Source organism: Candoia aspera, chromosome 7 (assembly GCF_035149785.1).
Source record: "Candoia aspera isolate rCanAsp1 chromosome 7, rCanAsp1.hap2, whole genome shotgun sequence".
NCBI lineage: Eukaryota > Metazoa > Chordata > Lepidosauria > Squamata > Boidae > Candoia > Candoia aspera.
This window is the reverse complement of record NC_086159.1, coordinates 72537894-72563031: the sequence shown is the minus strand read 5'-3', so window position 1 is coordinate 72563031 and position 25138 is coordinate 72537894.

The window sequence follows — 25138 nt, the reverse complement described above, 5'->3', positions numbered from 1 at the left end:
CTGTCCTGTTTAGTAAGATGGAGGGAGGAATGTAGAAATGGGTGGCAAGCAAAGGAGAATGGAGAGCAATGAGGGGACGAGGGAGAGGGAAAAATCTACCCTAGTTTTCAGAAGGGTCAGCAGAAGTTCACCCTAACTGAAAGCCTGTCAGAGAAAGAGAAGGCAGTTTCCAAAAACAGGCCCATGCAATGGGCCCCTCAGCTGCGGGTCATTCTCCTATGAACTGAAGGACAAGCTTTAGCAGAAGAGCAGGTCAAAAGGAAAGCCTGACTTGGAGTAGCCTGGTTGACCTTGGATTCTCTGCTTCTCTCCACTCATTTCCCACCAGGCTGTGCTGGAGGACAACGATTTGAGCAGCTTCGCAGCCGGACTAGCTGCACATCTGGCGGTCTATGAGATCAGATCAATCCCTGGTTTGTTTTTGTAGTGTGTAAGGACTATCGGTTTGCAGGACTCAGAGAGTAGGAAGGGGGAGAATAGAAAAGAAACAAGGAAAGGACAGCTTCATCTGGTACACCAGTTGTGCCCCCAACCTAGGTCAGGAGGACTTACAGAGAGTTTCTCATGCCCTGGTCCCCTTGCAGCTTGATTACTGCAACACACTCCACAGAGGGCTGCCCTTGACAAACACCCAGAAGCTGGCGTTGGTCCATTGTCCTTTTGGGCACTTTCAGCTGGGCCACCCTATGAAAGGAAAGTTTTCCTTGTGAAGTGGGGAGAGGAGAGGTCAGCTTGACCTGCCCAAGCCTCCTAGCATCTCCCCACCTTCTCCTATTTTGTTGGAAACAATGACACCAACGATTTTTGACTAAGCTGGGCGCTGATGTCTATTCCTTCTTTTGTCCTACAGCAAGGTCCCACTAGCCATGGAGCCACCAGTGGAATCAATGCTTCTGGACATCTTTGTCTTCCTCTGGATGGGCTCCAAGAAGATAAGAGATCAGGATGCTCCTGAGGTACCAATGTAACTAACCTTTCAAGGGACTTTGAGCCATACAGCTGGAGATGCTTCTTGGAGGTCCTGAAGCAGCTTCTCTACTGCAGCAACCACCATCCTAGGATCAATGTAGGTAGCAACCCTATCATGCCATGGATTGTCAGCTTCGGGTCCCCCGCTGCTCTTTGGAACTCATCCTCGTTGAACCTGTCTCTTGGGAAAAGAGGGCAGGGAGGTTGCTTTTCCCCTTCATTCCACTTCATGCTGAATGAGGGAATCCCTGGAATGCATATTTTGCTGGGTCAGATTTGTGTTGATGGGACAATGAAGAAGGGGAACTCCTCTCCATGACACCTTGACAACAGTGGGATGCATTTCCTTCTGTCTCTTCCAGCTCAAAGAAGTCAAGCAGGCATTTCCCAAAATTCCTGCTGAGCTCTGGAATGCAGACAATGAGCATGGCTTCATTAATGAAGGTAATATCATTCAGAATGTTAAGGGGAAGGGTTGAGGGTTTCGGCACATGAAATGAAGGAAGGAATGCAAAACTCATGCTTTCTATCCAAAATGGGGTACAGTATATCTTTTCAAGCTATGTACCTAGCTGATTAAATTTCAACATCTCTGTCTCATTCAGTTCTTCTCCCTTTGTTGACAGGTGTAACCTTCCCTATCTTTTGCCAACTTCCTTATCTTTTTCTCATCTCATGCAGATGACCTAGCAGTAGAGGAGCTGCGTCCTTCCCCCACTATTTAAGAAGCCAAGCTAGGGGAATCAAAATCACCATGGAAAAGAGGGAGCTGGATCATCTGTCTGCTGATCCGTTCAAGATGATTGTTGGTTTTTCACTAGCCATGACCAATATGGTGAAGAGTTGAAATAATGGCAACCTTCTGCCCCTAGGATGCATCTTGGATGGACTCAGGAAATACACTGAGTAGTTGAAACTCCCACCAGATTTAAGGAAGAATAGGAAAAAAACACAACATGCTGGCTGCTCTGAGCATCTGGAAAAACAGGTCAGCTGCATCGTGTTCAAAGCCTCTGTGAGCCAGCATTCTATTCCCTTCAGTGGTCCACCAGATAGACGCTCTTGGAAAGTCCGAACCCAGAATATGGGGGAAAGAGGTTTCTCCGTTTCCAGTTCACTCTCTTGAGAAGGAGGGCTGAGAATTATAGTGCTTTTTTACTGCAGTTCTAAGAGATTATCTTCTAAACCAAGGTCATGAGGTAAACATGGGAACTGAGGAAACCACCTATAGACCATCATTTCCCATCCTTGGGAAACAAATGACTGTCTGACCTCTCCTCTCCTCTTTTTTTCTGGAGTTCTTTTTTACTGACTGGATGCCACTTACGTTCCTTGTAAGGGGCCTGAATGTGTATGTGTGTGGCCGTACTCCCTACACATGAAACCCACGAATATGGTAAAATGTCAAGCACACAAAATATTAAGAAATAAGAACAATAAATATAAGAATAACAATAACAATAATAAATTTAGTCACCATGAAACTCCAGAGTTGTGACTGACAAAAAGCTAGAGAAGGAAACGTTACCCTTTTAATTTCTTGAATTCTACCCTTTGGCTGTTGATGAGGGTGCTGATCTTTCTGTGACTGATACTTGATCAATTACTTTAAAGATAGGACTTGAACTGTGGTGTTGGCATGGCTGTGAAGACATTCTGGGAAAGTGCATGTCATCATCTCCGTGACTCCTTTCAGGTAGAGAAGTTGCTGGAGGAGGCCTTGGGCCTCACGCTCAGAGCTCCCCTTCGACAGGCTCGGACACCACAGCGCTTCATTTTTTATTTGAAGGTAAGGGCACAGAAGTCCAGGTGGAGCTTGAAGGAACCACTGGCCGATGGAAATATTCACAGAACCAAGTGCGAAATATGTCCCACTCTGAACAAGAGCTGGAGAATTGTTCTTGAGGACAGGCATCCAGTATGAGAAGAAGTTTGGCTTGTCAAAAGATCTGTTTGTCTTCATGCAGGGTTCTCTTCCTGAACAAGTGTCTACAACTGTCGAGTTCCAAGGATAGAATTACAGATGAGAAAAAAAGTGTTTATGGTGAGTTTGAGTTCTTTGCTGGGAAATACCATCCCAAATCTTCCTCCATCCAATGAGGCTGGGATTTAGGGAGGCTGGGTCAATGTTTCAGGGAGAGGAGGCCTCCAGAGGCCTACAGAGGAATGCACCAGACCTGCACATGTGTACTTTGGCAGTGAGATTCTTGGTTCTAGGAAAGAAGCAAAGGTGTCCTCTCTTCTTCAAACCCTCAGCAATTTGACCCACATGGCTGGAGTTGCTCCTCCACAGTCTTGAAGCAGCTTCTCCACTGTGAGAACCATCATCCTAGATCAATGTATGTAGCAAAGGTATAATAACATGGATTGTAGGCTTTGGGTCCTCCCCTGTTCTGGGAACCCAACCTCATTGAACCTCTCTCTGGGACAAAAGGTCAGGGAGCGTGTCTTTTTCATTTCATTCCATTTGATGGTGGACTGGGGAATCCCTGGAACGGATGTTAAGGGGAAGGGGTGAAGGTGTCAGAAGATGAAAGGAAGGTAGGAAGGAAGGGATGCAAAACCCACATTTGTATCCCAAATGGGGTGCATGTTTTCCAGCTATGTAGCCAACCCATTAAATGTCAACAACCTCTATTCACGGAAATCAAGATAGTCTATAGCACCACATATAAGATGCCCCCTCAGCGTTCACTGAGGACGTGGTTCGTCAATGGGCACAGTAAGATTCACCCAAATAGAGTTCCTCACGGATAGATGAAGGATGGATGAAAAGGACTTCCACTCAGTCTCAGGGAAAGGCCCTCCTTTTGTTCCATCCACAACTCTCAACTGTTGCAATTAATGGCGGTATTTATGCCGTTGCACGCTGCTGACCTTTTTGCACAATTTGCAGGGTGTGAAATGCCCTTGTCTCAAGAATGATGTTTCTTGGCAATATTGAAGATGAATGAAGATGGCAAAGGGAGAGGGATCCACGTTTGGGCTGTCATCATGGCCAGTGCTTCAGGCTGGAGGTTCGGAAGTGAGTCGGACTGGACCGGAGAGCAGGATGCCGGAGGACGGCAGTGTTTGTCCTTTTGCCATGTTCATAGTTTCCCCAAGTTTGGCAACATTTTTGAGGCATTTTGCTGTCCATGCCAACTGAACTGCTTTTGGGTTCTTGCACTGTACCATTCCTGCTGCAGGTTGGGAAGCGGTTTTACTGCACTGGGCCGCAGCTTTGGACCTGTTATGTTTTGGACCGGCTAGAGGACTGGATTCTTGCTGGACGCTAAGTGGGGGCTGAGAGGTGGGCTGCTGCGGCACGCTGCTGCTGGACCTTCTTTGCTGCTGCTGTTTCTGCTGCTGCTTTTCTTGGAGATTCTGCCACTGGATGCCTTTGCCACTGCCGGGATCCTTCTGCAATACCAATTTTGGTGCTTTGGAGCTTTGGACAATGCCTGGGTGGGAGAGGGCAACAGTAGAGTGGCAGGCTACTGTGGATCACCTTCCCCCATAGAGGCAACCTTGGCCTTCCATCTGGGTAGCCCTTCAAAAGCAGGAAGGAAGAAGTCAGGAAGAATAGGTTTCTGTGTGCTGTGTGTGAGAAGGTGGCAGCTGAGTTTCCTGTTGGCACGGAGAACTAGTGAAGCTGAAGAGTGTGTGGGTGCCCCGCTTCCCCAGCCAAGCATGGCTGATGAGGGCACGGAGAGGTTTCTGGTCCCGAATTTTGGGGGGCTGGGATGTGGGGATGGTGTTGCCATTGGGGTTTTGGAGGTGGTTGATAGTATCATGGTAGTACTTGGCATGGGGAGGTATGGCGGGACAATGTGAGCAGGCTGCCCTCGGGGAACGTGGAATTCTTGTCTGATATGAGGTCTGCCTTCCAGCTGCTCAATCCCAGTCCTGATGCCCTGTCAGCAGATCTTCAGTGGTCCTGGCCTCTGGCTGCTGCTACTGAATGCCGGGATAGTCCGCAATGAGACTATCCCTCATCCTTGATTTAATCCTTTTTTGAATTATTTATTTCTTTTTAAAATAATGACCAAAAAATGGGAAAAAAGGGGAAAAACCCAAAGATACTTATGTTTTTTTAAAAAATACATATCTTAACAGGTGCTTCAAAAAATAAGCATTTAAGAAAGGGAATATTGCCATTGAGAAACATCTGGTAGATGATATTTATCTCTTAACACAGGACTGGTTACAAATTCATCTTCATCCTCTATCAACCGATCCAAAGTCAATTTCCTCCCTTCCATCCAATTTTCCCATAGCCCCATCTTTTCCCCCCTTGTTAATGTTGGGTTTCCCTGATAAAGCCAACATTGCAAGGGAAAAAGCACCAACTCTTTTTATTTTTTAATCAGACATTCCTTTCCATAGCTTCCTAATTGAGATGATGCTTCCGATGATATCTGAGTTCTATTCCTTTCATGATTAAACCCTTTTTTAATATAAGAACCTAAATAGAAGTTCAAAGTAAAGTTAAAGTACAAAGTAGACAGCAAAGGAAAGCTTGAATGCAGAACAAGAAAAACTAAGGAAGTGGAGAAATCACAAGAAAATAGAAGGTGACTGCTGAACTTCTCCAATGCAGATACAAAGGCTTGTTAAGCAAACTTAATCTCCTATCATTAGTTAAACGTTTGCAAATGTTATATGTATAGAAACAGACAAATTATTCATCAAAGCCCAAAATCAGAAATTCATTTTTTTCCATTAGCAGCAAATAGGCCAAAGGCAGTTTCCAAACGGAATCAACTCCAGCCATGGTGTTGATTCCTCTCCATTCTGTCCACTTTGTCATTTCCCACAGCCCAATTAATTTCCCCATCCACTCTTCCCTTGGGGGACTTTGTGCATCTTTCCACTTTTCTGCATGGAAAAGGGTGGCTGCTCTTATCATGTAGAAGAGCAAGGTCTCAACTTCTTTCTCAAATTGTTCACCCATCAGACCCAAAAGGAACTGCTCGGGTTTCACATTGTCCTGATCAGACTTAGAGGTGGCCAGGCAGATTTAATATCAAAATACTGTTTATGAAATAACCTCTTCCAAGAATATGGAGAAAGGCTAGAGTTGGTTGGAGGCTCTAGACTAGGCTGGACTAGGAACTTGGAGCATGGCTGAGAACTTGGAATACAGCTGGACTCTACTTAAGGCTCTGGACAAGGCTGAATACTCTGGACTAGGAACATAGAGCAAGGCTGGAGGTCGATGGCACAATGGTGTTGTACTGGAGACATTGGACTAGGCTAGAAGCTGGAAGGGTGGCAGGACTGAACTGGAGACTCAAGGAAAGTCTGAGGACTTTAAGCATGATGAGACTGAACTGGAGAGTCTGGACACAGCTGGAAACTTGAAACATGACTGGAAGCATGCCTGGAACATGCACAAGGTGCATGAAGAGGACCAAAGCGGGATCTGAGACTGAGGTTGCAGGGTCCGGCAAGAAGATGATCCTCGGTGGCAGGAGAAGCAGGATTAAAATCCACGTCAGTGGAGAAGTGGGATGCTTTGGGATGGCTTTGGGATGGCATTTCCGAGAAAAGAACTCAAGGTCACCCTAAACACTTCTTTTTCTCGTTTGCAATTCGGGTCTTGGCATATTACCGTTGAAGGTACTTGTGCACAAACAGATTCTTGCATGAAGAAAAACAGCTCTTGTGACAAGCCAATGTTCTTGTGATAGTGGGTGCCTGTTTTCAAGAACAATCCTCCAGCTGTTGTTCAGAGTCGGACATTGAAGATAAGTTTTCACCCTTGATGCTGGGAATGCCTGCACTGGCCAAAGTTTTCTTTTATGCCCTTACCTTCAAAATGAAAATGAAGTGCTTTGTGGTAGGAGCCTGAGCATCAGGCCCAAGGCCTCCTCCACAAATTTTGTCTCTACCTGAAAGGAAAGAGAGGTGGTGACATGCACTTTTCCGGAATGTCTTCCCAGCCATGTGAACATCCGAAAGCAAGTCACTTGAAAGGCTGGTGACAGTGGTAACTCAGGAGCACAATCATCCCTGATCTTCTTGGAACACATCCAGAGGAAGACAAAGATGTCCAAAAGCATCGATTCCACTGGTGGGTGCATGGCTGGTGGGACCTTGCTGTAGACACAAAGGAAGGAAGAGACATCCACTCCCATGTTAGTCAAAAGCTTTTGGTGTCATTGTTCCCAAGAAAATAGGAGAAGGTGGGAAGCCGCTAGGAGTTGTGGGCAGGTCAAGCTACCCTCACCTCTCCCCACTTCACAAGGAAAACTTTTCCCTTCATTGGGTGGCCCAGCTGAAAGTGCCCAAAAGGGCAATGGACCAACACAAGCTTCTGAGTGTTTGTCAAGGGCAGCCCTCTGTGGAGTGTGTTGCAGTAATCAAGCTGCAAGGGGACCAGGGCATGAGAAACTCTCTGTAAGTCCTCCTGACCTAGGCGGGGCACAACTGTTGTACCAGATGAAGCTGTCCTTTCCTTGTTTCTTTTCTATTCTCCCCCTTCCTACTCTCTGAGTCCTGCAAACCGATAGTCCTTACACACTACAAAAACAAACCAGGGATTGATCTGATCTCATAGACCGCCGGATGTGCAGCCAGTCCGGCTGCGAAGCTGCTCAAATCGTTGTCCTCCAGCACAGCCTGGTGGGAAATGTGTGGAGAGAAGCAGAGAACCCAAAGTCAGCCAGGCTACTCCAAGTCAGGCCTTCCTTTTGACCTCCCCTTCTGCTAAAGCTTTTCCTTCAGTCCAAAGGAGAATGACCTGTAGCTGAGGGGCCCTTTGTGTGGACCTGTTTTTGGAAACTGCCTTCTCTTTCTCTGACCGACTTTCAGTTAGGGTGAGCTTCTGCTGACCCTTCTGAAAACTAGGGTAGATTTTTCCCTCTCCCTCTTCACCCCATTTCTCTCCATTCTCCTTTGCTTGCCACCCATTTCTACATCCCTCCCTCCATCTTACTAACCAGGACAGTGAGACCGTAAAGGTTCTTATTGTGGGGAACCGGGACTCTCAGTTCCCCTGTCTGCTTCAACTGGAACAGAGCAGAGATGGAGCTCAGGCACTGGATGATGCTCTTCTCCTGCTGCAACGGAAGAGAGGCAGTCAGGCGTTCAGGCAGGGCGGCTGTGGGGCATCTTGCCGCCAGGTCCCCAATGGCCCCCCTTGCAGAAGGGAAGCAGGAAACCCTTTGGAGGCTGTCTCTGTCCTGAAGTATCATGTGCACCACACGGAGATTGGGCAAAGGAATATGGGATTCCAACATGGGACCGAAGCCCAGCCAGGGGAACTTCTGTGTCCAAGGGGTAGCTACCTTTTGGGCTGCCTTGCTCGTCCTTTCATGGACCTCTTGCCAGAGATTTTGGCTGGTTTGCCAGTCTGCCCTCACACTGGAAGCCTCGCGTTGGGCCTTACAGGCTTCTTCGTGGTCCCTTTTTGTGAAGAGGGCCTTCCTTTTACCTCGGCGGTCCTCTGTGGGGAAGTTGGAGAAAGGAGAGACGGGGGCTGTGATCCCCAGGCAAATGTTTAGGTCTGCTTCAGATGAAGAAAACCTGCCATATCAGCCCAGTCTTGGCAGCGTCCTTCCCATCAAAACCTGATCCCATCCACTAAAAGCCTTTTTTGGGTCACACCAGTGGCTCAGGGTCCTGGCCACGAGAGAAGTCTCACAAAGGCCTTAGGCAGATCCCACTCTCTATCTTTCCCCTCCCCGTTGGCCACAAGGTCAATGAGGGCCACTGAGCCATCCTGAAGGTGCCCAGAAGAGTCCCATTGAAGCAGCAGAACAGCTGGGAAACCAGTGTGGGCTCGCGGGCTCCAGGAGGACAGGTTATCCATGGAGCAGGAAGAGTTTGGCCTCTGCCCTGTCCCTGTGGGCAACCTTGAAGGAGGAAAGAAGCAGAAGCGGCTCCTCTATCTGCTTCTATGGAGGAGTCCACTCCTGAAAGAACTCCCTCCCTTATCCTCTCAAGGTCCCATCCCAACACCCAGCATCCACTCACCAAGCCGCTCCTCTTTTCGGAGCTCTAGACCTTTAACAGAAGGTCTTGTTTATTCCTGAGGAGGCTTGGCAGTGTCCTCCAGTTGGCCTGCCACTTCTGGAGAACCTGCAGCATCAACTGCTGGACTGCTTGCTGTCCTAGCCTTTCTTTTCCTTTTTCCAAAACATGAAAACCAGTTGAGGAATCCCCTGGGAGAGAGAGGAAGGAAGCTGAGCTTAGGAATGGACTAGAGCCCATGTTCTATATTCCCTATCCCTTTGGTGGAGATCACCCAATGTGGAAAACTTGTGCTTCTGGTTGGAACGGATGAGTTGTAACCTTGGTTTGGTTTGGGGTGACCTGGTGTGGAGATCACCCAACAATTAAGTTCTTAGAATCAAGAAGGAACTGGTTTCAATCAAGACAAATGGGGCAGCAGCAGGGAAAATGGTAAGGTTGCAGGAGGAGACAGCAGCAAGTTGGAAGAACAGGATTCTCTAACAGAGGCTGGGAGGCTGAGGGAAGCTGGAGCAGAAGGTGCTACTGGAAATGGGAATGGATAATGAAGAAATGGAACAGGGCTTGTACTAAGTTGGCACCAGAACACTGGGCGAGGCCAGACGGAGCCTTCTGGAAAAATCTTGGTTCTAACGAAAGGACTCTACTGGATTCAGTGACTCAGGCTTGACTGGAAACTGGAGACTCGGAAAAAGCTCAGAACTCAAAGCAAGGCTAGACTCAAGCTCTGGACTAGGCTGAATACTCTGGACTAGGAACTCAGAGCAAGGCTGGAGATCGATGGCACAACGATGCTGTACTGGAGACATTGGACTAGGCTAGAAGCGAGAAACGTGGCAAGGCTTAACTGGAGTCTCAAGGACAGTCTGTGGACTTGAAGTATGACGAGATGGGACTGGAGACTCTGGACACAGCTGGAAACATGAAACATGACTGGAAGCATGCCTGGAACTTGCCCAATGTGCATGAAGAGGACCAAAGCGAGATCTGAGACTGATGTTGCTGGTTCCGACAAGGAGAAGATCCTCGGTGGCAGCAGAAGCAGGATTCAAAGCTGGAGCAGAAGGCGCTACTGGAAATGGGAATGGATAATGAAGAAATGGAACAGGGCTTGTACTAAGTTGGCACCAGAACACTGGGCGAGGCCAGACGGAGCCTTCTGGAAAAATCTTGGTTCTAACAACAGGACTCTACTGGATTCAGTGACTCAGGTTTGACTGGAAACTGGAGACTCAGAAAAGGCTGAGAACTCAAAGCAAGGCTAGACTCAAGCTCTGGACTAGGCTGAATACTCTGGACTAGGAACTCAGAGCAAGGCTGGAGATCGATGGCACAACGATGCGGTACTGGAGACATTGGACTAGGCTAGAAGCGAGAAACGTGGCAAGGCTGAACTGGAGACTCAAAGAAAGTCTGTGGACTTGAAGTATGACGAGATGGGACTGGAGACTCTGGACACAGCTGGAAACATGAAACATGACTGGAAGCATGCCTGGAACTTGCCCAATGTGCATGAAGAGGACCAAAGTGGGATCTGAGGCTGATGTTGCTGTTTCCGACAAGGAGAAGATCCTCGGTGGCAGCAGAAGCAGGATTCAAATCCATTTAAGTGGAGAAGGCTGACGCTGATTCCTCTTCAGTAACAGACACTGTTTCTGATGAGGGTATGGACTCTTCTGCGGAAGCTGCAGGCTTGTAGGATCAGTTGTCTTTGGCAGCTTGCTCCTCGTGCACCTGCCTTTTATGCCAATCCTTTGCGCGCCTGTTCCCTTCTGCATCCAAGTGAGCTGGCTTCTCCTCTGCATGTTTTTCTGCACATCAATAGTGCCCGCTGGTTGGAGGATTCAATTCCTCCTCTCGATGGTTGGCCGATCACTGCCTGTCATTCTTCCTCCACTGCTGACTCATCTTTGGGTTTCACTTTCCCGGTTTCAGCCCAGTAAGTTTCTCTTCCCTCCTCTTACTCCGAAAGACTTTTTTTTTTTCTGAGTCAGAGGCTGGCTGGATTCTCACACATGTCTATCTCCACTTCAATAATCTTTTGAATCATAATTCATATTGCTCCCAGAATTTAACCTTTCCACAAGTCCACCAAAGATCGTCAAATATTCCTTCACATTTGGAGCATTTCCAACAAACATTTGATATTCCTTTAAACATTGTTGATAATTGGTCAGGTGTTCAATACCCGTGATCCATCATTTTATAAAAGTCTCTTACAAGGTATAGTTCAAGGTCAATCTCCAACCCTTCTTCCATCTATTTTCCGATTGCTCATGGCTGATATTGCATCTAAAGTTCTTAGCCCATTTAATCATGCAATCTCTGACATATTCATCTTCCAAATCCATTTGCAGTAATATTTTATACATCTTAGTAACAACACTTTCAAATATTAGTACAAAATTCATTTCCAACTGAGCTCTTCAGTCATGAAATTATGAATCTTTTTACCCAAATTAAACCGTTCTGACAATGGTGGTGATGTGAACCAATGACAAGTATGACCTTCCAATTCCAATTGTTTCCTCGTTTTCAGGTTAGGTTCATCTTCACCTTCCTCAAAATTCAACAAATCTTTACATCTCAACCAGTTTGGTTTCCCCACCATCTCTCTTCTGCAGAAAGCTTCTTGTGGTGACAACCACAAAGGTATATTAGGAGACAATCTTAATTTCTATTGATTCCAACTCCTCAGTATTATATGCCTCACAAAACAATTGTCAAAATCTTTGTTATCTTTATCATACCACAAGGAGGCATGCCACCGAAATCTCAGATCATGTCCTTCCAACTCTAATGGCGACCTATTCTTCAAAGTCACCCAGTCCTTCATCCAAAGCAAACAACAAGCATCAAAATACAACTTCAAATCAGGGAAACAATTTATATTTAACTCTTGGTGTTCTCCCTTGCCAAATCAAGGTAGAAATGTCCTTCTGCCATTGTTGGAATGGTACATCAGTTGACAAAACTGGTAGAGTCTGGAATAGGAGCAACATCCAGGGTAAAACATCCATGTTAATCACAGATATCCGACCCATAAGTGACAAGTGTAATTCTTCCAGCCTTGACATGTGTTTTTGAACGTCTTTCCCAATTTTGACAGAAATACTATGAAGCAACCTGCAATTCACATTTGATCATGTCGCCTCCAAATATCTAACCTTTTTTTCGGTCTTAAATCCAGTCTTACTCATCAACAAAACATTTTTGGTTTCTTTCTTTATTGATTGTAAGACCAGCTAATGACCCAAATTCCTTCCATTTCCTCATCAGATGTTCAACAACATTCAAGGGATCCTGTAATATCAAACCAAAATCATCAGCAAGAAAGGGCTGAAGGAGAAAGGGCTTATAGTTAAAGGGCTGAAATCAATTATCTTTTAAAAAACATCTTTTTTACCTTTAAGCTCTTTTGATCTAGTTAAATGGCTCTATTTTACACTTCCAAGACTAAGATAAAGAGCAAAGATAGCAAAGGGCATTCTTGTCTAGGTCCTTTCTGTATATGACAAGTCCCTCCAAAGGACTCATGTTCGGCTACCGGAGCTGAGACTGAGGAGCTGGTAGGTGAGACCCGAATCAATAAATGGTCCAGACTTCCCCTGGAACGGCCCGTTCCCCATCTCCCACTCTATCACCCCATGCCTGTCACCACCATAGTGATTTGGCCTGCCCCATCTCCGCAATGGCAACCCCATCTCCATATCCAAGCCCCTCAGTTCCCAAGACCAGGGAGCCCCTACTTTCCTCACCAGCCATGCCCAGGAGCGGAAGAACCTCCCTGAGGCGCTTGAGCTTTACCAGCTCCCAGTGCCATCAAGGTACCTCCAACCCAGGCCTCCCACCAACACTGTCTCAATGGGCCCGAGCAGTCCAACAGTCCTGCTTCCATTCAGGTGAGAGCCATTCCAGACACCACCCTCCAGCCAAGCACAGCATCGCCCATCCATTCGCAAGTTGGTGGCTCTGGACCTCGCCCTCTCTCTGCCATCCGAACAGTGTTCCTCCATCTGAAGTTGTGTTCTGAAAGAGTCCATGCCACTTTTCTATGTTGACAATTTTTGAAAATCTCTTTCTTTGGTTTTCTGATCTCTAATCATAAATAAAGTGACATTATAAGTCTTTATTATATAAAAATTCTTCATTGGATCGATCCAGGGAATCTCCTGTCTCCAAAAACTTTGTAGAGATATTAGACATGCAGACGCACAAACATAAACATAGAGGCACAAACAGAAACACACAAAGACACACAAAGCTTTAATAACAGTGGATCGGCAGATTTCATTGGTCTTGAGCAATTTTGATCTCCTATGGGAACATTACAATTTTGTGCAAGATCTGGTAAGATTTTTGCACCTCTTCAGGAGATCAGAGATTTTAGAGTCCTTTCTCGGTGACGGAACCTTATGGGGTCTATCAGATGACCAGCATCTCCGACATGATTTTCCCCATAGTCATCGTTATAGAAAAATCATGTGTTGTCATGGCTTCACTTTCCATTCTTTCTGGCCAGAAAAGCGGTGGTCTCATTCTAGATGCAGCATGTTCTCCTAGGCAGCCTGGCAGGAAGACGGGCAAGGGGAACTGAGTGGAAAGTGGTCTGGCCGCTTTCGAACAGGGCTGATGAAAGACCCATTGAGATGAAGGCTGATAAGAGGGAGAATGAACAGGCTTCCCACTTTGCTCACCAGGATGGACAAGAGCATTCCTCTCACTCTCTTTCTAGGATTTCTGAAAAGTTTTCATAAAGTACACATTCTGCTCCTTTTTCAGTCTCCCTTTTCTTTTGGAGGCCTAACAGCAGCTCCACCAAATTCAATCCTGTGTGCACTTAGAGATGTGGGTTTTTCACATGCCAGCTTCTCATTAAGACCATCATTTCATCAGAAGAGATCTAAGCAGCTGGTTCTCTCTTGGCCTTCTGCCACACTCACACCCGCCCGTTCCTCTTTTCCTCCTACAGACAGGACTTGCTTCCATTCAGAGGTTGATATCAACCAAACCCATCCAGCGTTTAGGAGGGAGGGGTCATTAAGAATTGCACAGCCTATCAATGCACGGGCTTTTGCCTTTCCTTGGGAAGAGCTTCCTTCTATGTTTAAATGTCGGGAGGATTGTCTGATATGATCTGGGTCTCATTTATAGAGTGTAGTAACTTTCTGAAACATGGCGTTTTCATAATACTGAACCTTCCGTTCAAGGGTTTGGCCTAATAGGCTAATGAAGGCCACAGGAGCTATTCCTGTCCCAGGAGTAGAAAACAATGTGACACATTAGCAAATTGGAGAAAGAGAACAAAGTGGAGAGCAATATTAGGGAAAGTCCATAGATTTCAGTTATTGGTCTTAGTATTCTCATTATTAGAAGGTACTCAGAGGTGGGGTTTACACAACAGGTTTCCCAGAGTTATCAAGCTTGCTGGACTCATCTGAACAAGAGCGCCTGGCTTATTGGCAACATTCATATGACAGTAATAAATCATGATTCATAAACTAAAACGGCTGGCTTCACAACTTCCTTAAAAACTCAGGCGCCCTGAGTGGTGTGGAGCTGAAGACTAATGCCTGAATTTTGCAGAGAAAAAAAACCAGTTCCTTTGCAAAGATGGTCCTTTTGGCTACCCAAAAAAACAAATCCCAAAGTAATTCAGGCAAAGCAAAGGCCTTTATTAAAGGGGTCAGTGTTTTTATAGGGTACAGGAACATGTGAGACATACATTCGATATATGGGATACGACGGAAAGGAACTAATGAAAGCATAAAAGACCCTGATTAGATGTCAGAAGTAACAACTGAAGAGGGTTAGGAGATGCCAAGGATGCCGCTGGCAAAAGACGGGGAGCGAAGACCATCGAAGTTGAGGTAGAGACCCAATTACAGCCTACTCGTGGCAGGAAGGGTGACGAAACAGGGCTGTTTCTCTGCTCTTTTTGCATCTGCAGATAGCCACCCAGCAGCCCTGGTTTGGGTGACCTGGACTCTCCTTGGTGGGAGGACTAAGGGCGTATACCTTCAGGGCCGTTGTGAGGAATATGCTGAGCACCCGGGCTGTAAAGTTGCCCGCATCCGCTCTGAGCTGAATTCCAGCCTTGGGGCAAGGCCAGTGGGGGTTATGGGGCCTGAGTCTGCATGGTTATCTGGAAGGGGTTTGTGCCTGTTGAACCTGAGCAAGTGCACAGGGTTCTTGTAGCTGTTAGTTGGGCTGCTTCTCTGTTAGCTCCGTGCCCCTCCCGGGTGGTCAAGGCTGCCTGGGAGACGAGACCTGATTGGGTCTGGCCAGTGGTTAATTCCTCTTTGAGGGAGGGGGTGTTCCCGCTGGCTCTTGAGGAGGCAGTGGTGCGCCCCCTCCTGACGAGGCCATCACTCGACCCAACTGATCTGGACAGTGTTTCTCCACTTTCCAACCTGATACCTAGCCTTATTTCTCCCCCTGAGCTGCGTGAGTGATGCCATGGATGTCCTGTCTCACTGCTTGGAGGCTGTAGGGGTCCGGATGAGGCACAATGGGCTCCGGCTCAACCCAAGCAAGACTGAGTGGCTTTGGGTGTTTGGTCTCCTGGTACCACGGTTTTTTCATCTTTGGTCCCGGGTGGGGTGGCACTGCCCCAGCCAGACCCAGTGCGCAATTTGCAGGTCCTTGTGGACTCATGGCTCCTGCTGGAAGAGAGGCGGTAGCCGTGGATAAGAGGTCTTTGCACACCTCTGGGTTGAGCACCGGTTGCACCCACTCCTGGACCAGGAGGCACTATTCACTGCCACTCATGCCCTCGTGACCTCCCGTTTGGACTACTGCAATGCACTCTACATGAGGCTACCCTTGGAGAGCATTCAGAAGCTTCAGCTGGTGAAGAACGCAACTGCCCAGGTTGTAAATGATCTCGGCTTCTTGGCACATGTAACACCACTGGTTTGGGGTGTGCATTGGCTGCCAGTGTGTTTCTGGGTGCAATTCAAGGTGCTGGTTGTTACCTTGAAAGCCCTTCCTGGTTTGGTAGTGGGTCCCCTTAGGGACCGACTTTTCCCCATTGTTCCTCCTCTCCAATCCGATCCAGCCGGATGGGCATACACCAGGTCCAATCAGCCATGGATTGTCGGCTGGTGGGGACCAGGAAATGGGCTTCTCCTGCCGTGGTGCCTCACCTGTGGAACATCCTTCCTCCTGAGATTAGGATGGCCCCAACCCTCTTGGCTTTTTTGGAGGTCTTAAAGACGTGCCTTTGTGCCCGGTCCTGGTGGCCCAAATGTGCAAAGGGCCCCGTTTCATGGTTGTGCTAACACCAAGGATTATTAAGTTATCTCGGCTGTATTTATATTTATATTTTATTTTTTTGTATCATTTTCGTTCTGTGTTTTTATTATTGAAAGCCACACGGAGTCACTGGTCTGAGATGGGCAGCTATATAAATTGAAGAAATAAATTAAAAAATATTGAAACGAACGAACAAACTGGGGAAAACACTAATTGCAGATAACGTTCCAGAAGTGGCAGATTGATGGGTGACATCACTCCCTTTCCCAGCCAGGTTTGCATCCACCTTAAAACGGGCCAACAAGGAACCACCCCCCTTTTCCAAAGGCAACACATCCCCAAACGTCCAAACACAACTTGAGAACGCCACTGGGCTCCAGCCTCACACAACCTCAAGGCTTTAGTGCAAAAGAAAGCATACTAAAAGTTATGTCAGATCTTGACCAGGCCTGGTCAAGAGTATGGCACAGCCAAGGACCGGCTAGCTGAAGTCTGAGAGACCAGCAGAAATGGCAGTGCCCAACCCGCTGGGGAACTGGATAAAGACGAAAAACTCCCTAAGGCAGACGTGCTCCAAACTGGGTCATCCTTCCTAGGGGGAAACGAAATAACTCAAGCCAACAAACATACCTAATACTCCTCCCTCCTCCTCCTATTTTCCCCACAACAGAAATCCTGTCAGGTTTGTTGGGGTGAGAGATTGATTGGCCCAAGGTCACCCAGCTGACTTTGGCACCTAAGGTGGGACTAGAACTCACCATCTCCTGGTTTCTAGCCCAGCTCCTTAACCACTAGACCAAACTGGCTCTCTGAATTTACAGCCCAGAAATTAAGAACAAACTGTCTTGGAGATCCTATTTAGAGATGCAAGGTGTCATGTTCGCCGTTTCAATGTCTCCGAGACATCGTAACGTTTCTCATGTCATTAATTGGTTGCGTGTTTCATCTCTCATGGGAGGATGGCACTGCTTATCTCTTGGCTTCGCTTTGGAATGTTTCCCTATTATCTGTTATGTTCAAGGTTGCTTTCCCAGGCTAGCACGTCTGACGTTTGCTAGCACCTGGACCGGGCGGGGCTGCTGTAACGGGGGCGGGACACGTGTGCACTGGAGGAGTTTTAAGTTTGTATTTAGCGCGCTTTTGCTCATTCTCAGCTTTCTCTGTATTTGCCTTAAGTTCCTAAATAAATCAGATTTCATTTAGCAATCACTTGTGAGTCTAAGTATTTGGGCTGGGCAATCATTACACAAGGTCTATCTGTTTGGCATGCCGAAAGGTTGACCAAGCTGGTCCAGGAGAGCAATTTCTTCCCAAAAGGAAAAGTCTGATCCTTGGGCTCCCTCAACAGCTGGATGCCAATACCCCAGGAACTTGGCTGAAAGTGGGTCATGTGATTTGGGGTTCAGCATCATTCATCCGTAGAGAATTTTGTTTTGGCAGAATTGGTTCTCTGAATGCAGGATCACTTCTTTTTTACCCTTGGGCTGGATTGCTGCATTCGAAAAAATATCTGAGGTGAAAAAATCAGGGAAAGAGTGCTTTCCTCACTTTCTCTTTCTTAAGTGTCAACAACATCTAACAATGCTTTGGGATGCCGACGATGATGGCTGCACCTAAGCAGAAATAAAGGAGGGAGCTGACCATAGAAACAGAGATGTTGGGACACACACAGAGACACACAAACACACACAAACTAGCATGGCAATGCAAAGGGAATCAGCCTGAAAGGACCAATAGCTGCATCAAGGGGTCTTGCTCAGTCAGCTAGCTTCAAGGAGCTTCCATATGAAAAGCCCATGGACATCCAAAGAGCTATGCCTTCTGTGCAAGGCAGGTGGGAAGGATGCAACTTTAGTGATTTTTTGGGTAGCTTCCTAGAGACCTTGGCCTGGCCTTGTTGTATGTAGGAGAGGCTGAGCAGGTAACTTTTGGATATGATGCCAAAGGAGGCCTGTAATCTCCTTTGTTGCTCTCGTGGCTTTATGACGTCATCCAGCCAGGCTGAACTGTCAGTTACTGACTGTTGACAGACTGAAAATGTCTTCCAGGATGTAAGTTGGACTTCAGAAGGGCTCCTGGACTCTCGGGACCTCTCTCAATTTGTAGGCAAATTCTGAATGGGTGGGATATTCCAGGGGTGAAAACAGAAATTTGTTCTATTCTTAGGAATGGGAAATGAGAGCCAAATGTGCTCCAGATCACTTCTGTCCTTCATTCCCTATTGGTGTTCAAAGCCTGGCTTGAACCTTTTCCAGCTGATTCAGATCACATAGCATCCTGAACCCCTGACTTAGGGAAAGATTCTTACATTGGTTAAATTCATCTGGCCATGGAACACATCACGTCACTCCAAACCAAACAAGGTTACCAGTCATCCATTCCAACCAGAAGCACGGGTTTTCCACATTGGGTGATCTCCACCAAAGGGATAGGGAATATGGAACATGGGCTTTAGTCCATTCCTTTCCTCAGCTTCCTTCCTTTCTCTTCTAGGGGATTCCTCAACTGGTTTTCATGTTTTGGAAAAAGGAAAAGAAAGGCTAGGACAGCAAGCGGTCTAGCAGTTGATGCTGCAGGTTCTCCAGAAGGAGTGGCAAGCCAACTGGAGTACACTGCCAAGCCTCCTCAGGAAAAAACAAGACCTTCTTTTAAAGATCTAGAGCTCCAAAAAGAGGAGCGTCTTGGTGAGTGGATGCTGGGTGTTGGGATGGGACCTTGAGAGGGAAAGGGAGGCAGTTCTTTCAGGAGGGGACTCCTCCAAAGAAGCAGATAGAGGAGCCGCTTCTGCTTCTTTCCTCCTTCAAGGTTGCCCACAGGGACAGGGCAGAGGCCAAACTCTTCCTGCTCCACGGATAACCTGTCCTCCTGGAGCCCGCGAGCCCACACTGGCTTCCCACCTGTTCTGCTGCTTCCATGGGACTCTTCTGGGCACCTTCAGGATGGCTCAGTGGCCCTCATTGACATTTTGGCCAACGGGGAGGGGAAAGAAAGAGAGTGGGATCTGCCTAAGGCCCTTGTGAGACTTCTCTCGTGGCCAGGACACTGAGCCACTGGTGTGACCCAAAAAAGGCTTTTAGTGGATGGGATCAGGTTTTGATGGGAAGGACGCTGCCAAGACTGGGCTGATATGGCAGGTTTTCTTCATCTGAAGCAGACCTAAAAATTTGCCTGGGGATCACAGCCCCCGTCTCTCCTTTCTCCAACTTCCCCACAAAGGACCGCCGAGGTAAAAGGAAGGCCCTCTTCACAAAAAGGGACCACGAAGAAGCCTGTGAGGCCCAACATGAGGCTGCCAGTGTGAGGGGCGACTGCCAGACCAGCCAAAATCTCTGGCAAGAGGTTTTGAAAGGAAGAGCAAGGCAGCCCAAAACATAGGTGCCCCTTGGACACAGAAATTCCCCTGGCTGGGCTTTGCCCCATGTTGGAATTCCAGATTTCTTTTCCCAATCTCCATGTGGTGCACATGATTCTTCAGGACAGAGAGAGCCTCCAAAGGGTTTCCTGCTTCCCTTCGGCAAGGGGGGCCATTGGGGACCTGGCGGCAAGACGCCCCACAGCCGCCCTGCCTGACCTGCTGACTCCCTGACTCTCTTCCTTTGCAGCAGGAGAAGAACATCATCCAGTGTTGAGCTCCATCACTGCTCTCTTCCAGATGAAGCAGAGCAGGGAACTGAGAGTCCCAGTTCCCCGGAATAAGAATCTTTATAGCCTTGCAGTCCTGGTAAGTGGGAGGCAGGCAAGGAGGGAGCTGAAACCTGGTCGAAAGCAAAGGAGGATGGAGCGAAATGAGGGGAAGAGGGAGAGGAAATAACCTACCCCTGGTTTTCAGAAGGGTCAGCAGAAGCTCACCCTAACTGAAAGTCTCTCAGGGAAAGAGAAGGCAGCTTCCAAAAACAGGCCCACGCAAAGGGCCCCTCACCTGCGGGTCATCCTCCTTTGGACTGTAGGACAAGCTGTAGCAGAAGAACACGTTAAAAGGGGCTGGACAAAGAGGAAGATGTGGGCTGGAGTAACCTGGTTGACTTTGGGTTCTCTGCTTCTCTCCAGTCTTGTTTCCCACCACACTCTGCTGGAGGACAACGATTTGAGCAGCTTTGCAGCTGGACTAGCTGCACTTCTGGCAGTCTATGAGATCAGGTGAATCTCTGTTTTGTTTTGTAGCATGTAAGGACAATCTGTTTGCAGGAAGGGGAAGAATAGAAAAGAAACAAGAAAGGAAAGAACAGCTTCATCTGGTACACCGGTTGTGCCCCCAACCTAGGTCAGGAGGCCTTTCAGAGAGTCTCTCATGCCCTGATCCCTTTGCAGTTGATTACTGCAGCACACTCCACAGAGGGCTGCCCTTGACAACCACCCAGAAGGTTGAGTTGATCCATTGCCCTTTTGGGCACCTTCAGCTGGGACACCCAAGCGTAGCCTGCCTGCCCACACCTCCGAGCGGTTTCCCACCTTTTCCGATATTCTTGGGGACAATGACACCAAAGGCTTTTGAGTAAGTTGGGCACTGATGTCTCTTCCTTCTTTTGTCTCTACAGCAAGGTCCCACCAGCCATGGACCCACCAGTGGAATCAATGCTCCTGGACATTTTTGTCTTCCTCTGGATGGGCTCCAAGAGGATAAGAGATGAGGATGCTCCTGATGTACCACTGTCACAAACCTTTCAAGGGACTTGCTATCATTTGTTGACATGGCTGGGAAGGCATTCTGGAAAAGTGCATGTCTTCCCCAGTCTTTCCTTCCAGGTGGAGAAATAAATTGGTGGAAGAGGCCTGAGGCCTGATGCTCAGAACTCTCCTCCGGCAGGCTCCCTGATTCACTGAATCCAGTAGAGTCCTGTCGTTAGAACCAAGATTTTTCCAGAAGGAACTGTCTGGCCTCGCCCAGTGTTCCGGTGCAAATTTAGAACAAGTCTTGTTCCATTTCTCCATTATCCTTTCCCATTTCCAGTAGCGCCTTCTGCTCCAGCTTCCCTCAGCCTTCCAGCCTCTGTTAGAGAATCCTCTTCTTCCACCGTGCTGCTGTCTCCTCCTGCAACCTTACCAGTTTTCTTGCTGCTGCCCAGTTTGTCTTAATCAAAACCAGTTCCTTCTCGATTCTAAGGACTTAATTGTTGGGTGATCTCCAAACCAGGTCACCCCAAACCAAACCAAGATTACAACTCATCCGTTCCAACCAGAAGGACGGGTTTTCCACATTGGGTGATCTCCACCAAAGGGATAGGGAATATGGAAAATGGGCTTTAGTCCATTCCTAACCTCAGCTTCCTTCCTCTCTCTTCTAGGGGATTCCTCAACTGGTTTGCATGTTTTGGAAAAAGGAAAAGAAAGGCTAGGACAGCAAGTGGTCCAGCGGTTGATGCTGCAGGTTCTCCAGAAGGAGTGGCAGGCCAACTGGAGGACACTGCCAAGCCTCCTCAGGAAAAAACAAGACCTTCTGTTAAAGATCTAGAGCTCCAAAAAGTGGAGCGGCTTGGTGAGTGGATGCTGGGTGTTGGGATGGGACCATGAGAGGAAAAGGGAGGGAGTTCTTTCAGGAGTGAACTCCTCCATAGAAGCAGATTGAGGAGCTGCTTCTGCTTCTTTCCTCCTTCAAGGTTGCCCACAGGGACAGGGCAGAGGCCAAACTCTTCCTGCTCCACCAAGAACCTGTCCTCCTACAACCCGCGACCCCGTACCAGCTTCCCACCTTTTCTGCTGCTTCCATGGGACTCTTCTGGGCACCTTCAGGATGGTTCAGTGGCCCTCATTGACCTTTTGGCCAATGGGGAGGGGAAAGAGAGAGAGTGGTATCTGCCTAAGGCCTTTGTGAGTCTTCTCTTATGGCCAGAACATTGAGCCACTGGTTTGACCCAATAACAGCTTTTATTGGATGAGATCAGATTTCGATGGGAAGGACGCTGCAAAGACTGGGCTGATATGGCAAGTATTCTTCATCTGAAGCAGACCTAAAAATTTGTCTGGAGATCACAGCCCCCATCTCTCCTTTCCCCAACATCCCCACAGTGGACCGCCAAGGTAAAAGGAAGGCCCTCTTCACAAAAAGGGACCACGAAGAAGCCTGTAAGACCCAACGCGAGGCTTCCAGTGTGAGGGCAGACTGGTGGACCAGCCAAAATCTCTGGCAAGAGGTCCATGAAAGGAAAAGCAAGGCAGCCCAAAATGGAGGTACACCTTGGACACAAAAGTTCCCCTGGCTGGGCTTCGGTCCCATGTTGGAACCCCAGGTTCCTTTGCCCAATCTCCATGTGGTGCACATGATTCTTCAGGACAGAGAGAGCCTCCAAAGCATTTCCTGCTTCCCTTCTGAAAGGGGGGCCATTGGGGACCTGGCAGCAAGATGCCCCACAGCCGCCCTGCCTGACCGCCTCTCTTCCCTTGCAGCAGGAAAAGAGCATCATCCAGTGCCTGAGCTGTTGGCAGAATGCTGGGAAAGCTTTTAGCCCAGGAGAGATCAGAAAGGTCACACACCAGGCATTTCTATAAAAATAATTTATTTACAAAAAGCAGAACAAAAGCAAAACATATTTAAAGGACTTAGCTCTCATTGAGAGCAAGCCTAGCTTGCTACATATCGGCAGAGAGAAAAAAAGAGGAAGTAAGAAACATGTCCAGGCAGGATCCTCCCCCCAGGCGATTTGCATCAAGCAGGTGAAAGGAGTCAATCAAATACAACCTCTTCACCTGGCCAAAATGATTAGGTACAATAGCAGTCTTAATCGTTAGTAGGAAAACCTCAACACTCCCCTTTTTACACTATAGATTAAGATGCAAACCAATCTTCTCTGACAACTTTATATGTCTTTCCGTTCACATTACTTTACCATTATCTCCCCTTTGGTTTAACAGAAAGCTGTGTTTTTCCAAACCTAGGTTGTTAGAATTCCAAGGCTTTTTAATGTGAAATGGCTTTTCATGCAGGCTTCAAAATCAAGCCTTTGTTTTTCTGTTGATGTGAACAGCAGCAAATCATCAACATAAATGCACAGATACATACAGCCTTGTTTGTCCTTCTTCATATATACACAGGGATCTGCTTTTCCTTTTTCAAAACCAAAATTCTGCAGTTTTTCATCTACTTTTTGGTTCCAGGATCTAGCAGCTTGTCTTAACCCATAGATTGACTTCTGCAGTTCACAGACTAGATTCTCCCCTTTTTCATAGCCAGGGGGTTGCTGCATGTATAATCTGTGGTCTAAATCACCATAGAGAAATGCAGTTTGAATGTCATAGTGGTTAACTGACATTCCTTTTAGTGCAGCAACTTTTAACAGTAATCTAATTGATTCACCTTTAGTAACTGGTGCAAAAGTCTTGTCAAAGTCTAAATCTTTCCTTTGAGTGAACCCTTTTGCAACCAACCTTGCTTTATATTTTTGGATTTTGCCATCAGCATCCCTTTTCAGTTTGAAAACCCACCTACAACCCAGACAGCGTTCATTGGGAGGTAGATTTACCAGTTTCCATGTTTTATTTTCTTTCAAGGATGCTAATTCCTGTTGCATGGCAGAATGCCAATTTTGTGCAATCTCAGGTGGTAAAGCATTCACTTGTTCTAAAGACTCAAGTTCTGTGAATATGTGAAAAGCCTTTACTGTTTCAGCCTGATAACGTGATGGTAAAGGTAAAGGTAAAGGTTTCCCTTGACGTAAAGTCCAGTCGTGTCCGACTCTAGGGGGCGGTGCTCATCTCCGTTTCAAAGCCTTGGAGCCGGCGTTGTCCATAGGACACTTCCGGGTCATGTGGCCAGCATGACTCACGGAACGCCGTTACCTTCCCGCCGAAGCGGTACCAATTAATCTACTCACATTTGCATGTTTTCGAACTGCTTGGTGTGCAGAAGCTGGGACGAGCAACGGGAGCTCACCCCGCCGTGCGGTTTCGAACCGCCAACCTTCCGATCGACAGCTCAGCGGTTTAACCCGCAGCGCCACCGCGTCCCCTTGGATGGAGGAACACCTTTATTACTCCTCTGAGATCTGCGAGGTAATACAGGGCTTAAATTTTGACTCCTATCACTTTCCTGAGAAGCATCTGTCTCATCAGACAGATCTTCAGTTTGCTTTTCTGGTTTAATGTCCTCATCAGGCAAAAGATCACCATCAGCAAGTCCTTGCTGTTCTCTTGTGGTGGTCAGTTCAACTGGAGAGCTAGAATTTAATCTCCCCCAGTTTTGTTCAGCAAAAGAAGCGCTTTTGCTAATTATTAATTTCTCTCCCATTATGAACCTGTAGCTCCTCTGGCTTTGTTCATAGCCAACAAAGATGGCTTTCTTTGTTGTGGGGCCTCCTTTCCTTCTCTGCTGTTTTGGAATGTGAACCCATGCAGTGCTACCAAACACTCTAAGATGGCTTACCTTTGGTTTCACACCATAAAACAAATGGAATGGAGTGTCCTGAATCATAGAGTTATACAACCTGTTCTGAACATAAGTGGCAGTCAATATTGCCTCTCCCCAGAACTTAAAACATAATCGTGAATCTTTTAACATGCATTCCATCACATTTTGCAAGGATCTGCCCTTTCTTTCAGCAACACCATTTTGCTGAGGGGTGTACGGGCTATAAAGAATTTGTTCTATCCCCTTTTCCACTAGGAACCTTCTGAATTTGTGAGAAAGGTATTCTCCTCCTCTATCACATTGGAGTGCAGATACAGGCCTAGGGAATTTTCCATTTGCCCATGTCACAAAACTTTTAAATTTCTCAAATGCCTCATCTTTATGTTTTAAGATGTAGATAAATGTGTATCTTGAGAAATCATCAATGATGGTCATTGCATACCTTGCTTGTCCAAGACTTGGAGCAAAAGGACCAATAATGTCAGAGTGTACAATTTCCAAAGGTCTAGTTGTAACTCTGTCACTGTGCTTACTCACAGGAGCTTTTAGTGTTTTGCATTCTTTGCAAACTACACAGTCTAAGTATTTATCACAGGGTTTTATCTTTAGGTCAGC